The sequence below is a fragment of the Schistocerca piceifrons genome, chromosome 6, assembly GCF_021461385.2.
Source record: "Schistocerca piceifrons isolate TAMUIC-IGC-003096 chromosome 6, iqSchPice1.1, whole genome shotgun sequence".
Classification (NCBI taxonomy): Eukaryota; Metazoa; Arthropoda; class Insecta; order Orthoptera; family Acrididae; genus Schistocerca; species Schistocerca piceifrons.
The window spans coordinates 429,343,659-429,361,710 of NC_060143.1; positions in this window are offsets into that span (position 1 = coordinate 429,343,659).

The following is an 18,052-nucleotide window of genomic DNA, read 5'->3' on the forward strand; positions in this document are numbered from 1 at the left end:
AGAGCCGGTAGACTGAGTCAAAGTAGTGTCATGCGCATACTGCACCGTCACCGCTTTCACCCGTTTCATATGTCGCTACATCAGCAATTACATGGTGATGACTTTAATCATCGAGTGCAATTCTGTGAATGGGCATTAACAGAGAATGCGTTGCAGTTCTACCTGTTTACCGATGAAGCGGGTTTCACAAACCACGGGGCAGTGAATCTACGGAACATGCATTACTGGCCCATGGACAATCCTCGCTGGCTCAGACAGGTAGAGCGACAGCGACCGTGGACTGTAAATGTATGGTGCGGAATCAGTGGCTACCACCTCATTGGTCCTCACTTCATTGCAGGGGCCCAAACAGCTGCAACATACATCGCGTTTCTACAGAATGATCTGCCAACGTTGCTCGAAAATGTCCCACTGGTAACGCGTCGACATATGTGGTATCAGCATGATGGTGCACCTGCACATTCCGCAATTAACACTAGGCTGACGCTTGACAGGATGTTCGACGGGCGTTTCATAGGACGTGGAGGATGCATAAATTGGCCAGCCCCGTCCTGATCTTACACCTCTGGACTTCTTTCTGTGGGGTACGTTAAAGGAGAATGTGTAGCGTGATGTGCCTACAACCCCAGAGGATATGAAACAACGTATTGTGGCAGCCTGCGGCGACATTACACCAGATGTACTGCGGCGTGTACGACATTCATTACGCCAGAGATTGCAGTTGTGTGCAGCAAATGATGGCCACCACATTGAACATCTATTGGCCTGACATGTCGGGACACACTCTATTCCACTCCGTAATTGAAAACGGAAACCACGTGTCTACGTGTACCTCACCCCTCATGGTAATGTACATGTGCGTCAATGAAAAAGACCAATAAAATGGTGTTAGCATGTGGACGTAATGTGCTGTTCCAGTCTCTTCTGTACCTAAGGTCCACCACCGTTCCCTTTGGATGCCTACGTAATTCGGTGCTCTCCGATACACACGATCGAACAGCGGAGGAGTGTTACTCAAGCGTCAACTTAAGGTTACAATATCTCCGGATGTAATTAACATTTTACAACGCAACAAACGGCACTGATTACGTATTTGTTTATATGTTCAGATGTGCTAACAAAACTAACGGAGTTCCATTTTAAAAAACGTAGGTTTGTGATAAAAAACACACTTTCGTGCATTTTTTTATGGTTTGTATTAACCAATTACACTAGCCCCTCTCCTCACGTCCGGTCTGTGGAATCGATTCGTCAGTATTTGATGTGGTTTACGAAATATATCCAGCGGTAATGTTGGGTGACTCACCCTGTATAGTGATGCTAACTGAACTGGTCATTCATTGAAAGGAAAATGTACAAGCCATGCAGTAAATATTAGTATGTAAACAGCAGGAACGATAGCATTTGTAGTTGATAAAGTCAAGCAGGAGCCAGTAGAGGGTGCTATTGGGCTGATATTTTATTCTGCATGTAAATATTTATATGTAATCTCTTCTGCATGTAAATATTTATATGTAATCTCTTACTTATCTACTTCATATGAGTCATTACGAATTCAATTTTGAAGTAGGGAGTTGCTAAATAGATGTATACTGACAATTTAATCAGCATGATCCATTATATGTTAAATGATGTGAGAGCATGAGTTATGTGAGTTTATCTGGAGCAAGAGTTTAGATTTTTGCCAAATGCGATTTCAGAGGCATAATTCCGAGATCGCAATCTCTGTTGTTCCGATTTTGTTTGTGTTTTGCTCTTCGCCGATCCATACCTTGAGTAGAATTATTTCATGGGTACATGGTAATGTGACGATAACCTAGGTACTAGCACTAATATGGAGAACATAAAAAAGTAAAGGATTTTGTGAACATCAGACCCCAAGCAATGCATTGAAACAAAACGGTTAACACACCAACAACACATGAGCGACACGTTACTCATAAAAAGAACGCCACTTGTAAGAAAGACAGGTGTAAAAATAATGTTAATTAATTTGCATAAGAAGTAAATGCTATCCAGGGAACAAACAAACTTGTGTGGGGAAGAAAAAGGGACTCATTTATTTGTGAGTGTTTTTATAAGTGGAGATCACGACGTGAACTAGTGGACATTGGTCACAATAGGACACCCGAGCGAGTGACATTGTGAATCCAAAATGTACAAAGTGAATAAGTGTTACGTGAAGTGAACAGTTTGCATGTCAAACTCATCGTTGTGAACTGCATGGCGGTCAATGCAGTGAGAAGTCCTGTGTATAAGACTTGTCTTCGATCTGTATACGCACGTTGACACATGAACCTGCACACAAAAGAGACTTAGTGAACTTATAAAAGAGATATTATTGCACTGGCGAGATAATGAACAGGTAAAAAACCGCTTCGTCAATAAACTAACATCATGTATAAGTGTGATTAATTGTCGCTACACACACACTTTGCAATTATACACTGAGTGAAATTTTTGAAGTAACAACTCCAAGCAGCGACTCTACAGAGACGTTCTTGAAATGCTTGTGAACACTAAAAGGCATATACGGCTGTTGTTTGTTGACGAACTCAACGGACAGGAACTTGACTCAGTTTGAAAATATGCCATGATCTGTAGACAGTGGTGCCAACTAAAAACTAGTGAGAACTAAAGTTCCATAAAGATAGATCTGGGTCACAAGAACAACTCACATGAAAGACAATAGTGAAAGTGAACTCTGTTGCGCTAGTCAAATTTTTTCCCTAAGTTTTGTAGAGCTGATACTGCTGTGCTTTCATTTTCATGTATCAACGGCCGTAGCCGGTTGTCACGTGGATTGAGCATGCAGGAGTTGGGGCATGGCCAGCCACCAGAGCCGTTTGCTCACCTTCCCATCTACAAAGGTCATCCAGTTGGGCAGTGGGTTTCCTGGAATCGCCACCAGAGGTCACCCCGCAAGCCGACGGGTTCGCTTCCCTCTCAACAGACAGCGGCCATTGGGAAAGTGTTGTGATGTGAAAATAAGATGCGCCGCGCGTGATTCGTAGTTGCGAACACGTCTGTCTAGATTCTTATAGAAAAAAAATCAGTAAAAAGACAAAAGATAAAGAAGAAATAATAAACTCACAAAGAACTTATGTCTGTAATATCGCATTTCTGTATATTTACTAAAAGTTTGTGTACATTTTCTATAAAGACAAATATATTTGAACACTTCCAGAAACAGGTCCACAAAGACAGTGATGTGTAGAGTGTATGTACTGAAAATTTTCTCTAAAAGAACTGCCAAATGGACAGTGTAAAATAATGATTCTATTGGCATTTGATGTTTATTTACTCCTCTGTAACACAACGTATACTTTTATCACAGTTGAACCCTCGTGTGTATTTCTTAAGACAAAATAAGAAACAGGTGTTCAAGGGGCCATGAAATGTTGCTTTTCGAATAATTAATTAATTCTAAAAGACATTAAAAAATAAACGTTGTTTGTGTAAATAGGTAAAGGAAGGAGAAAAGGTCATAATTTAACACAATAATGTATTATTTTAAACTGTTCATATAAAGAATGTTCCAGAGAAATGTTTGTATATTGAAACTTTATAAAAGACGCTCTGTAAAGCAAAAATGGTTCAAATGGCTCTGAGTACTATGGGACTTAAAATCTGAGGTCATCAGTCCCCTAGAACTTAGAACCACTTAGACCTAACTAACCTAAGGACATCACACACATCCATGCCCTGAGGCAGAATTCGAAAACTTGCAATCGTAGCGGTCGCGCGGTTCCGGACTGAAGCGCCTAGAACAGCACGCGCAAGGCGGCCGGCTTCTGTAAAGTTGAAGGCAGTCGCCGTAATTTGTTTTGACTGTATCAAAGCAGGAGCTGCACTACTTCTCTCTCTCCGGTTTGTTTTGATTGCTGTCTCATAAAATGCAAGTGTCGCTCTCGTATCTGTAACTTTTGGTTAAATAATTATGTTAATTTAATGGTAAAAACCTTGTTTAATCAAGAATCGTACTTTCCTCTTCCATTAACGCCACATCCAAACTTTTCTAAAATTTTATAACTTTTTGAGGTTGCAGCGAAGGACAGTTTCGACGAATTATTTGGCGGCCACAGCCAAACGCTACTAGTATTCAATCGGCATTTACTTTATCAAACTTTTATTTCAGCGTCCCTGAGATCACTTTTACCGATATTTTCTGTCAGTATCCGAGCATTATAATTAAGCAAACTGCATAATTTTGAGATCGGTCACTGGCCTCTAAGCAATGCCGTCGGTCAACGTTCTCGTCGGCCCAATGGGAATCTGATGCTGGATGGAAGAATGCAAATTAATGATTAAGCAAGTAAAAGTTTTCTACGCACCGTTTTACCATTTCAGAAGCTTTGCCACTAGCAGAAGTGATTAAAAGTTTCATAGTATTTACAGTACTTACTTTTCCCTCTCGGTCTCGACCAGTTAAGTTGCGGTCGCATCTTTTGACGAAACTGTAGTGTAATTCTGGAAGCTGTACTGAATCACTGCAAATTCGGCGGCTGCACACTTCTGAGACGGCGCACTGTGTCGTCAAACACTGCGGCGGGTTTGTAATAATATTGCTGCGATGTTCAGCAACACTTGAAGCTAATCAGAGCTTGTGATAATACTGGCCGCTGACCTTAGTGTAAATGTAACGTAATGCGGTGAACAGTGTACCAAGTCGGCAGTGGAGCGAGGACTGGTATTCAAAGGGGAGTAGCACTTTCAAACACATACTAAAACTAAATATTAATTACACTTTTATAAATTTTCACGAATTAACAAAAAAAGATGAAATTAAAATCCATCACCAGAACCATTACTTCCAATCAGTCGAATTCAAAAACAAAATTAAAATTCATTCACAAGAACCATACATTTACACGTCAATAGCCCCTTGCAAATTTTCCTAATTCTTACAACACACTGGTAAAGGTACCCTTTTTTTCTTTTTTTTTTTTTTTAATCATGGGCTAATCACTTTGACAAAATCCACCAGTAATCTGTAAGTATTAAACAATAAATTTTAAGAGACCATTTACGCACCGTGAGAGCAAGACTTATGACAATCAAATGCAGTGACAGTCGTTGAAACTGTTATAAAATACCATCCAAGTAAGGTAGTTTGCCTATGCTCCAATCTCTGTCAACGCAATCTATCGGTCCCATTCCACTGTGTGTCGGGTATTGCCAACAGCCGTGGCTTCCCAGTCGGTGCCTACGGACATCGGATCATTTCAAACATAAACATTTACTGGACCTCCAATGCCCATCCAAAACTTCGTAAGACAAACATTTGTTTACACACACTGAAAAAAATGGTTCAAATGGCTCTGAGCACTATAGGACTTAACATCTGAGGTCATCGGTCCCCTAGGACAGAACTACTGAAACCTAAATAACCTAAGGACATCACGCACATCCATGCACGAGGCAGGATTCGAACCTGCGACCGTAGCGGGCGTGCGGTTCCAGACTGAAGCGCCTAGAACCGCTCGCCACAACTGCCGGCTGACACTGAAAGGAACAGTAGTTAACACATGGAAAACAAATGGCTTACAACTCATAGCCACCGCGAGTACCAAGTTACAAAATGATTGCAATAACAGTATTAACAAGGATTTCCTCATTAACCTCTTCATAGTAATTAAACAACTGTGTCCATGATCAATTCAAAAATGGTTCAAATGGCTCTGAGCACTATGCGACTTAACTTCTGAGATCATCAGTCGCTTAGAACTTAGAACTAATTAAACCTAACTAACCTAAGGACATCACACACATCCACGCCCGAGGCAGGATTCGAACTTGCGACCGTAGCGGTCGCTCGGTTCCAGACTGAAGCGCCTAGAACCGCACGGCCACTCCGGCCGGCCTTGATCAATTACTCACACATTATTTGTACCTTTGGGTAAGCCCGTACACACATAACATGCAGTATTAAATGAAACCCTTCGGGTGCTAGCAGCAATCCTTTACAGACTTCTGTGTCCTTATGCCAACAAGTAGACAAGTAGCACAAGTTTTCGGACTCAGGATACCTTTTCTCAAATAACGACAGCATATGCCGCATGGCACCAACAAATGTAGGCAACGGTGTGAAATTCAGAAAGACTATGGCGAGATAGGAACAATATTAAACGGCGCAGAATAACATCACATACTGTCAATTACTCGATATCACAACACCCATCGGCGTTACGATTCACAGAATGAATAATATGTAGACCTCTAATACACCAGCAATTTAAGTCACCCAAAACTGGACGTTTATCAACAGGGTGGAAGTATTACATGTAGGAGAGCTCAAGTTAACATAACAGATTAATTCTTTGCCGGCTACGAATATAGTATCGTATTACTCAGGTAACGAATCTCAATTATCTTCAATCTTCTCCTGAAGACATTAAAATATCTCGAAACTACACATCGGATATCGGATCAAGAAAAGTTATAATTCCAATTTGTCTCGGAGGGGGACATCCAACGTACCCCACTCGACCCCCCACCCCACTCTTTGCATGGGGGGGGGGGGGAGGTGGCAACTTTGAAATCTTCAATGGAAACCCCCGTTTATTATGGCAGATTACGATTCTACGGCAAAATCTACATACGTCTAGTCTGAATCATTTTCTTCGTTTCGCCACAGATGGCTCTGTACTCGGAGGAACATAAATGGGCACACAATCGCAATTTACGACATGCTACTCAGTAGTCCTTGAATATTCAGTGGCACGTAGGACCCCGCCTCCATGTTACGAGGGTAGGACAGGGCAGTATTTCAAAACTTCTAATTGCAAACCCCAATCGCAACTTTTATTCCTCCGACACACCAAACTGGGGTCTACCTGAAGCGCCCTGCGGCCGTGCGACGAACTACGACGCATCTTAACAGACTGTACATGTGACTGGAGCTTACGTATTGTGCATACACAGAACAAATAGCGGCTCTAAACATTGCAGCACTTGCGCAGCGTTTATTGCTTGCACACCTACCTATCATTTGGAGAACAGACGAGCAAGTGGACGATGAATGTTGTAATCGTAGAAGAAATAATTGAAACGACCCTGATTTACGAAGAACGCAGGAGAAATATTGAGGCTGCTATTGCCTTGTAAGCCAAGCGTTTTCCAGAGAAAGCTCGCTCTCGTTTGTTCTTTTACAAGACTGTGAACGCCTTTATGTCTGATCGCAGCGTACAGACCGGCAAAAGGAAACGAAGCAAATGTGTTACAGGAGAAGCCAATGAAATACCTGTACTAGCGAAAGTGCAGCACAACCGACGCATAAGCACACAGCAATCACACTGCAGTTACCACAATACTGCATCGTCACAAGTATCATCTATACCACGTGTCACTGGATCAAGGATTTCATGCCGCCGATTCCCATAACCGGGCAGGGTCTTGTGAATGGGCACGTCAACAAATGCAAACGACCCCCTCATTCTTTGCCGAAATACTATTTTCGGATGAGTCTACATTCACAAACCATGGTAGCGTTAACTAGCTTAACATGCATTAAGGGAGTGCAGCAGTCCCCACTGGTTACGGCAAGATGATCATCAACGTCTTTGGTCGGCTAACGTATGGTGTGGCATCAAGGGGGACTAATTCATTGTCCGTAGTTTGTCGACGGCACGTTGACTGAACGCAAATATCGTACGTTTTGGGGGCAGGAACCACCGGTACTACTGCAAGATGCTGCCCCGAACGTTCGAGAACGTGGATACTTTCATTATGACGGATACCCAGCGCATTACGCAATTGAAGCACGGGAGGTATTAAATCGTGTTTACACTGATCGGTGGATCGCCAGAGGTGGCGCTATTAACTAGCCCGCTAGGTCGCCGGATTTGACGTCGCCGGATTTCCTTCAGTGGATAAGGTATACCAGCAAGTGCTAACAGGCCGCGAATAAGTGATCGACCTCGTCAGAAACTCTTGTGTTTACATTCTCGCAGATGTGCTTCTGTCTCATGTGCGGTCATTTGGAAAGCGGAGCAATAAGTGTACTGAAGTTAGCGGTACTACGTTTGAACACTTACTCTAACTGGAAAAGTAGAGTAGCGTTAGCCTCGAGCCACGGCCACCGTAGCGCAATGAGTAGTCCCATGTTCGACATATCGGAGGAATACAACGTTGCGAATAGGGTTTCCAATTAGAAGTTGTGAAATACTGGTCTGTCCTACTCTCGCAACACGGAGGTGGGGTCCCACGTGTCATTCAATATTCAAGGTCCATTGAATAGCATGTCGTAAATTACGAATGTGTACTTATTCCTATTCCTCCGATTACAGCACCATCTGTGGAGAAACGAAGAAAATGTTGCAGGTGAAACGTATGTAAATTTTGTCTTGTAATCGTAATCTACAATAAAAAACGGGGGTTCCCATTGAAGATTTCAAAGTAGTCCCCGCTACCCACGGACAAAGTGGGGTGGTGGGTCGAACACAAAGCGAAAAAAGTGGTCCAACTAAAACATTCATATTTCTTTACGTGGTACACAAATATGTAATAAAAAACGGGGGTTCCTATTTTTAAAAAAACGCTGTTGATATCCGTTCGACCTATGCAGCGCCATCTAGCGGGCCAACCATAGCGCCATCTGGTTTCCCCCTTCAAGCTAGACAAGTTTCATTCTTTGTAGTTTTTTCGTTTGACGCTTACTTCGTGAGATATTTGACTCGGTCACGATCAATGGACCACCCTATATATATATATATATATATATATATATATATATATATATATATATATATATATATATATATATATCAGAAGAAGAAAAAGGGGTCCGGAAATGTATACTTTCTGAGATAAGTTCAACAAACATGGGTCCGGAAATGCATACTTTCTGCGATGTAAATGGAAAGGAGCGTTTGGTGTCATTGGCCGGGAGGCCCCTTACGGGGCAGGTCCGACCGCCTTGGTGCAGGTCTTATTATTACATTCGAGCCACATTTGGCATCCTGCGCGCCGGATGGGGATGAAATGATGATGAAAACAACACAACACCCAATCCCTGAGCAATAAACATGATTTACAGGAAGTGTTCAACGTGGCGTCCATTAATGAAAATACACGCTTCTGCCCTCTGGCGTAAGGAATGATGCATCCTTTGAAGTACACCTGGTTGTTGCTGTACCTGCTCGAACGCACTGACAATGTGATCCTGTGGTGCCTACACATCGTTGGTTGGTGTGACGTAGACCAATTCCTTCAAGTGCCCCACAGTAAAAAGGCTAGGGGATTGAGGCTGAGGAACGAGCAGACACGCCAAATGCGTGTTAGATGTTCGCGCAAATTGTGATAAAAGTGTGCTGTTGTGCCATCATGCATGAACTACATTTGTATTCATTGCTGCAATGGCACAGACTCCAGCAAGGTAGGCAATACAGTACTGAGAAAGTTCAAATAATGCACCGCAGTTAACCTTTGTGGTAGGACATATGCTCCTGACAATCTGTCGCCAAGTATGATTGGCCATACACTGGTTGAGAACTGGTGTTGATGCCCTCTTTCTTGAATTGCTTGAGTATTTGCATCTGTCCATACACGCTAGTTATGGAAATTCACAACACCGTCTCTTGTGAACCGTGTCTTATCGGTAAATAAAATCTTGAATGTGAACAGTGCATCTGTGGCATACTTCTGCAACAGCTATTGCCAGAACTGCCATTTGCCACGATGATCCTGTGGCCTTAGGACCTCAATGCGCTGTAGATGACATGGGTATAGCAATTGGTCATTGGTCATGAAGTTCCCCCCCCCCCCCCCTCCCCTAGGATAAGAGACTGAGACTTGCCTTCCACTGCTGCTAATTGTTGCACACTGGTCCCAGAGGTGTCTTCCAGCGAACATAGCACACGCTCCTCCATGTCACGGTCAGGGGTGCGGACTGTATGGGGCCTTCCACTGTCAGTCTTCCAAGGTGCAACGGTACCTGTGTTCCTCAGACATTGGAAAAGTCTGTTGAACAGCTTATCAGAGGGCACTCTGCGCTGTGGATATTTTTCAGCGTAGAAGGCATGGGCTCGCAGGCTACGTCCATTCACTAAACCATAGCAGAATATCATATCCATCATTTCACTTGTCGTGTAGTTGACTTCCATTGCTAACAAATGGTGGATGAGAGGAAATGTGAATGTACCACACCATTTGTACATCGTAATAACAGTAAACACAAAAGTGAATCAGATCAGCCTTCGGAACGAGGTAAGGAACCATTATATGTACCCAGGGTTGACAGTACTGTACAACAAGGCACGACGAAAACTCACTTAGCCTACAACACTACTCAAATATAGATATATATATATATATATATATATATATATATATATATATATATATATATGGTGTCCCAGCTATCTTGTCCACCCAAAATATCTCTGGAACAATAACAGCTATCGGAAAACGACTTTCACCGGTATCAATGTAGGGCTGGGGCCCATGAATGTACATATTTGGAAACATTCTAAAACGAAAGCATAAGTGTTTTATAACACAAACTTATGTTTTTTTAAATGGACCTCCTATATTTTTTCTTCAGCAATCCATAGCATGACAAAGCACATACACAATGGCGTTGATTGCATCGCAATATTCCCATTACATCCCGAGATATTAAGACGCGAAGTTGACGCTTGAAACACCCGACATGCGCTGCTAGCGCACGTCCTGAGGCTCAGGCGTGAACCCCATGCTGCCAGTAATCGCGATGTGATTGACATGCGTAATCACACTTCCATACTTATCAAGAGGTCCGAAACGAATAATACGGTCTGCTGCCATCAACTCTCATTCCAACAAAGGAATTGTCAATATGAGGAATATGCATTATTGGTCCGCAGACAATCCAAAATGGCTCCGTCAGGTAGAGCATCAACGTCCGTGGAAAGTTAATGTTTGATGTGGGATTATTGGAGATACCATAATCGGACCTTTCTTTATTAATGGCATCCAAAATGGCAGACAATACTCCAGATTTATACGACACAATCTTCCTGTTCTCTTGGATACCGTACCTCTGAACCGGAGAATGGTCATGTGGTATCAGCATGACGGATTCCCTGCACATAACGCCTTACGAGGACGACGACTTCTGAACCGTAAGTTCCCTGGTAGGTGGATTGGACGAGGTGGCCCAGTTAGGTGGCCTGCCCGATCTCCGGACCTTACGCCGCTGGATTATGTTCTTTGGGGAGCAGTGAAGGATGCTGTTTACCAACATGAATCAACAACACCAGAGGAGATGAAGCAACGCATTATTGATGCTTGTATAGCCATCAAAGAGGAAACAGTAGCACGAAATAGGGCATACTTCATCCGCAGAGTGACCCTATGTATGCAAGCCAACGGGCATCACTCTGAGCATGAGATGTGAACGCTATGTTTAGTATGTAGTGCTGGTATCACAGTGGAAGTTTCTACAAAGGGCCATTTTACCCAGTGACGTTAAGAAACATTTGTTTGCAACAATTTGTCATTTAACCCATTAGATAAACATAACATTGATAATTATGTGATAATAAAACTAATTGTTTAAACATGTTTACATTCATCTTCTATATCCTACCTGAACTTCCCAAATCAAAACATTTTTATATAAACAACGGTAAAACTTTTAGTCCACTTGCTCGTTTCACCAAAACCATCAACATGAATTTTACTATTACGAGTGAATGATTAACTGTCACTTGCGCTAGATCTACAGTAAAGTAAAGTTTTAACGTTGAACGGCATTAGCTTTTTAGTAACGGATTAACGATAAGCGAAGTTAACTTTGTGACTAACGTTGCGGTACACAGATATGTTACAGAACCGCATCACCCCTAGCCTATGGGATACATACCTGCTGCAATGTACGACGTTAATGCAGGATGGCAGCAGACCGTATTATTCGTTTCGGACCTCTTGATAAGTATGGAAGTGTGATTACGCATGTCAATCACATCGCGATTACGGGCAGCATGGGGTTCACGCCTGAGCCTCAGGACGTGCGCTAGCAGCGCATGTCGGGTGTTTCAAGCGTCAACTTCGCGTCTTAATATCTCGGGATGTAATGGGAATATTGCGATGCAATCAACGCCATTGTGTACGTGCTTTGTCATGCTATGGATTGCTGAAGAAAAAATATAGGAGGTCCATTTTAAAAAAAACATAAGTTTGTGTTATAAAACACATATGCTTTCGTTTTAGAATGTTTCCAAATATGTACATTCATGGGCCCCAGCCCTACATTGATACAGGTGAAAGTCGTTTTCCAATAGCTGTTATTGTCCCAGAGATATTTTGGGTGGACAAGATAGCCGGGACACCCTATATATATATATATATATATATATATATATATATATATATATATATATATATATATATGTGTGTGTGTGTGTATGTGTGTGTATTAGGCAGTGGCTGAATGTAGATGTGACATGGGGTGAATCACGTTTCTGTCATGTGCATTTATATCTTAATCCAGGCAAATTGCTGCATGGGCACAGAACAGTATGGGCAGTATTGTGCTATAGAGGACATTCACATGGGCTTCCATGGGACATGCGCTGGTAATCAATGGCATCAACTGTGAACTATGAGAAAACTACTGTGTATAACCCACATCCTTTCTGTCTTTCCCGATAATGATCGCATCTTCCAGCAGGATAACCGACTGCGCTTGAGGGGCATGGCAGTGAACTCAAATTAACTTCTTGGATACCACTTTCGCTTGGTCTGAACCTGATGGAACACATATGGAAAGCTAACAGGTGCTAGCTCTGGGAATTGCAAGCCCTCTTTATTGATACTATCTGCTGCACGCCTCCGGACAAAGGTCAAATGGCTAGTCGAACCCATATCACACAAAATCTCGGCTATATTACGTTTCAAAGGTAGACAATCACGCTATTAATCAACTGGTGGTACTGTTGTGGCTCATCAGTATATGTAGATGCAATGAGTAACTCAAATGCCAATATGAATTGCACTCGGATATACACTATGTGATCAAAAGTACCTGGACACCTGGCTGAAAATGACTTACAAGTTCGTAGTGCCCTCCGTCGGTAATGCTGGAATTCAATATGGTGTTGGCCCACCCTTAGCCTTGACAGCTTCCACTATGGCAGGCATACATTCAATCAGGTGTTGGAAGGTTTCTTGGGGAATGGCAGCCCATTCTTCACGGAGTGCTGTACTGAGGAGAGGTATCGATGTCGGTCGGTGAGGCCTGGCACGAAGTCGGATTCCAAAACACCCCAAAGCTGTTCTATAGGATTCAGGTCAGGACTCTGTGCAGGCCAGTCCATTACAGGGATGTTATCGTCGTGTAACCACTCCGCCACAGGCCGTGCATTATGAACAGGTGTTCGATCGTGTCGAAAGATGTAATCGCCATCCCCGAATTGCTCTTCAGCAGTGGGAAGCAAGAAGGTACTTAAAACGTCAATGTAGGCCTGTGCTGTGATAATGCCACGCAAAACAACGAGAGGTGCAAGCCCCTCTCCATGACAAACACGACCACACCATAACACCACCGCCTCCGAATTTTACTCTTGGCACTACGTACGCTGTCAGATGACGTTCACTGGGCATTCGCCACGTTGTGTACCGTGATTTGTCACTCCACACAACATTTTTCCTCTCTTCGATCATCCAGTGTTTCTGCTTCTTACACCAAGCAAGGCGTCGTTCGTCATTTACCGGTGTGATGTATGGCTTATCAGCAGCCGCTCGACCATGAAATCCAAGTTTTCTCACCTCCCGCCTAACTGTCATAGTACTTACAGTGGGTCCTGATGCAGTTTGGAAATCTTGTGTGATGATCTGGATAAAAGTCTGCCTATTACACTTTACGACGCTCTTCAACTGTCGGCGGTCTCTGTCAGTCAACAGATGAGGTCGGCCTGTACGCGTTCCTTCACGTATCCACTTCACTATCACATCGGAAACAGTGGACCTAGGGATGTTTAGGAGTGTGTAAATCTCGCGTACATACGTATAACACAAGTGGTACCCAATCACCTGACCTGCGCAACAGCTATCGGCGTCTGATGATAACTTGAAAATTGTTGCCAACTTTATGACCCTAGCAGGGAGGTATCGATATGTGACACGACACCACAAAACCATTATGGCAGTGGACCTTCCTCAAGAAAAACTTTAATTCTTGCCTTCCTCCAATCCTCCCTTTTCTTTTCTTCTTCGAAACGTGGGCAGTTTTTCTTACCTGGAAATTATGTACTCCAGGAGACTCAAAATCCCGTTAAAACATGAGCAACACTCTACGATTGATTGAAGATAATGCAGTCATTTACCATCTAGTAAAGCCATCAGAAGATCAAAACTAATTGCAAAATGATTTAGCTATCATAAAAAGTGTGACGGAATCCAAACGAATACTAAAAGGAATCCATTAAATTTCTTTTACACGATTAATCACAAATATCTTAAGGCTGTCAAATCAACTAAATACGTAGGGGTTGCAATTACGAATAACATAAATTCGAACAACCATATATGTAATGTTGTGAGAAATGCATATCAAAGAATGCATTTTATTGGCAGAACACTAAGATTACGCAACAAGTCCGCTAAAGAGACTGCCTAATTTACGTTTTCCCGTCTTCTGCTAGAGTACTGCTGTGCGGTATTACTAGATAGGACTGTCGGAGAACATCGAAACAGTTCAAAGAGGAGCAGCTCGTTTTGTGCTGTCGCGAAATACCCGAGAGAGTGCCACGTATATGATACACCAATTGGTGTGGCAGTCACTAAGACAAAGGCATTATTCTTTAGGTGGGATGTTTCAACGAAAGTTCAATCACCAAACTTCCCCTCCCAATACGAACATATTTTGTTGACAATCGCATATATAGGGATAAATGATCATCGTAGTAGAACAAGCGAAATCAGAGCTCTAATGAAAAGTTTCAAGCATTTCTTTCCCCGCGCGCTGTTCGAGAGCGGAACAGTAGGAAAATTGTATGAGAGTAGTTCGATGAACCCTCCGCCGGGCACTTAAGTGTGAACTGCAAAATAGTAATGTAGATGTAGATACAGGTGTAAATTGCTGTTGTTTTACAAAAGTCCCGAAAACACAACTGAATATTTCTCTTAGTTCCGTCTTCCATATTTTCTTTCTATCGTTCGGTAAAAATTGGCCCCGAAGCGATAGGTTCAAAAATGGCTCTGAGCACTATGAGACTTAACTTCTTGATAGGTTCATATCTTTCTTTAAATAATTAAAAATGCGTGATTGCTATTAATACGCGGCTCAGCCCCTATTGAAATTATATTGCCTGTGCTTTGTAGCAATGAAATTAAAAATTTTTTATTCATCGCGACATGTCTCGTATTTTCATTTGATGGTTTTATATCGATAGGTTTGCATCGACTACCGCTGCAGGTGTTAAACGGAGTAATAAGTTAATTACCATACAGTGTCAACACTAGCACTTTTCAATTGAAACAACACACATCATTTCCGGCACTCGATTGTATTAGCTGTCACTTCAAAGAGGACAAGATCTGTAATTACTCGTATTTGGGCCCTCTTCTGTCCATAAAAAGCGCCAGTCGGACACATCGAATTATTTGACCTTTACGAATAAAATAATCTCGCTTACTCTGTGGCATTTAATCAGACATTTACTACGTGACTTATATCCGGTACACTAGAGTTCTATTACAGAATTTCTGTGCAGAAAGACCGTAGGGCGCTTGTCCAGAATATTTCCAGGAACCTAAATCTGCCTCTATTTCTTTCGACAGTGCTTTTATTCAGGCATTCCGCTAAACTAAGCGTGTAGTCTCGAGGTATGTATCGATACAAAACGCATCTGAAGTGATCCATATCACGAAAAACGATATTCCAGAAATATTTCACTTGAAAATGCAAGGAGAAGTAGAAGGATGAACAAATATTAGAGATGTCGTATAAATTGTTAAGGATGGCTTGGTTCAAATGGCTCTGAGCACTGTGGTCACCAGTCCCCTAGAACTTAGAACTACTTAAACCTAACTAACCTAAGGACATCACACACATCCATGCCCGAGGCAGGATTCGAACCTGCGACCGTAGCGGTCAGGCGGTTCCAGACTGAAGCGCCTATAACCGCACGGCCACACCGGCCGGCGTTAAGGATGTTACACGTACTAGATATGCAGAGATTAAGAGAGACGAATAACATAGATATGAACGAATTTGTTAATGTAGCCTAGAGATCAATATCTAAATTGCGAAAATACTGTTGAATGAAAATGAAAAAAAAAAAACACGAAAGAAATTACATTCAGAAAAGAAAAACGTTGGTTGCAGACGGATATAGCTCATACGGTAATCGAAAGGGATTGCAAATTTTCTCTTAGTTGGGCAAGTTATTTATATTGTTTCTTACGTTCGACTCTAATTACTCGTGCTCGACCTGTTTTTCAAGTCCTTATGCTCAGAAATCATCCGCCGTCTGGAATGTGCATTATGCATATTTTACAGTTTGTTTTCTCATTTATGTCGATGATTCGTTTTTCTAATAGGGAGGAATTCGGGTAGGTTAGGCTAAGAGAACATAATCTGACATTACACGATCCTATGTTCGACGTCAGCATGCAATAACCATTCACAGATGGCAGGCGGCAGGATTCGGAAACGGAGGGATTTCTCTGATGCCGAAAACCGCAAGGTCACTGGATTTCGGGCCATCAGTGGAAACATTTCCGAAACGGTTAAGTTTGTAAACTATTCGCGTGCCCCTGTAGTTAAAGTATACGCACCTGGAAAAAATGGCGCTATCCAAAGCCGACATCGACGCAGCTATGGTGCACAACGGGGCTTAGATGACAGGGATGAACGACGGCCGTAAAGAAGTGTATGGGCGAATAGAGCTGCAACTGTTGAGCAACTGACCGCCCACATAAACCAAGGGTACGGTTGCATATCTAACAGGGACTAAATGGGACACTCTGAGGTGGGGGTGTAGAAAAGAAGTAAAAGATCTACTTACTGTGATTACTTTTTATTTAGAACAGAGTTACATAGAACGCGTTGCGGCAGAAGTAGTTGGTACATCAAATTTTTCGGAAGATTTAAACTTTTTCAGCAAGTCTTTTTCCCCTTTTACGCATTTATAAAACTCCATGTAAATCAGCTTATAGTTAAACTGGCACTGTAAGATTGATTCCATCGTCCCTGGCAGCAATCGACGTCTTTCATCAGTCCACTGAACCGATATCAGCTGAAATATCCTCCACAGTGGCGTTGTGTACGGGAATAGAAAACAAATACTCACATAATTTTAGCAGTTGGCATTTGCATTCAAGATTTTCTGTTTCCTTAAGAAAGTAAACCCATCTTTCTTCAATGGAGTGTTCAGAATTCCAGTATTCAGAGTCATGTTTACTTTCTAAAAGCTCTTCAGATACACATATTCCTGAAAACAATTGTTGCCTGAAATCTTCACACCATTTTTAGTCAGGCACATAACAGTGCTTTCAATCATTAGCTAATCCGGGATTTCAGATAGCGTCATCCAAACAAATACTTGATATTTGTTAAAAGAAATAGCCCATTTCTCTAATTAATCAAATGCTATGGTATAGAAAGCCATTGTCTCTTCATCAAATTTGTCATTCATTAATTTGTTCAGATTCATCTTGATTTGCATACCACTAAGATTGGCAGTCTTCCTTTTATTAGACATCTTTGAGTGTTGATTAATATTTTTCTCATTTCAGTTATCGAAACAAGAAGTAAATTTCACTGATCGGACTACTGAAAAAATCTGAAATTATTTCAGATGGCCCCTCTACGGCGTCAAAAAGTTGTTTTCATGTAATCCAAAGCTTAAAAAATCTCCCAACTGCGGGCAATTGTGAGACACCTTGTCAACAAAAACTTGTTGACATAATTAAAACTCAATGAGGCTGCATTTAAATGTTGTGCTAACAGATGGTGTTACTTCAGTACTCGAGTCAATCTTGTAACAGTATTATGCAAAGTAGGAGCAAAATTGGGTCTTGTTGGGATGTAATGGAAACGAGCGTTTGGCATCGTTGGCCGGGACGC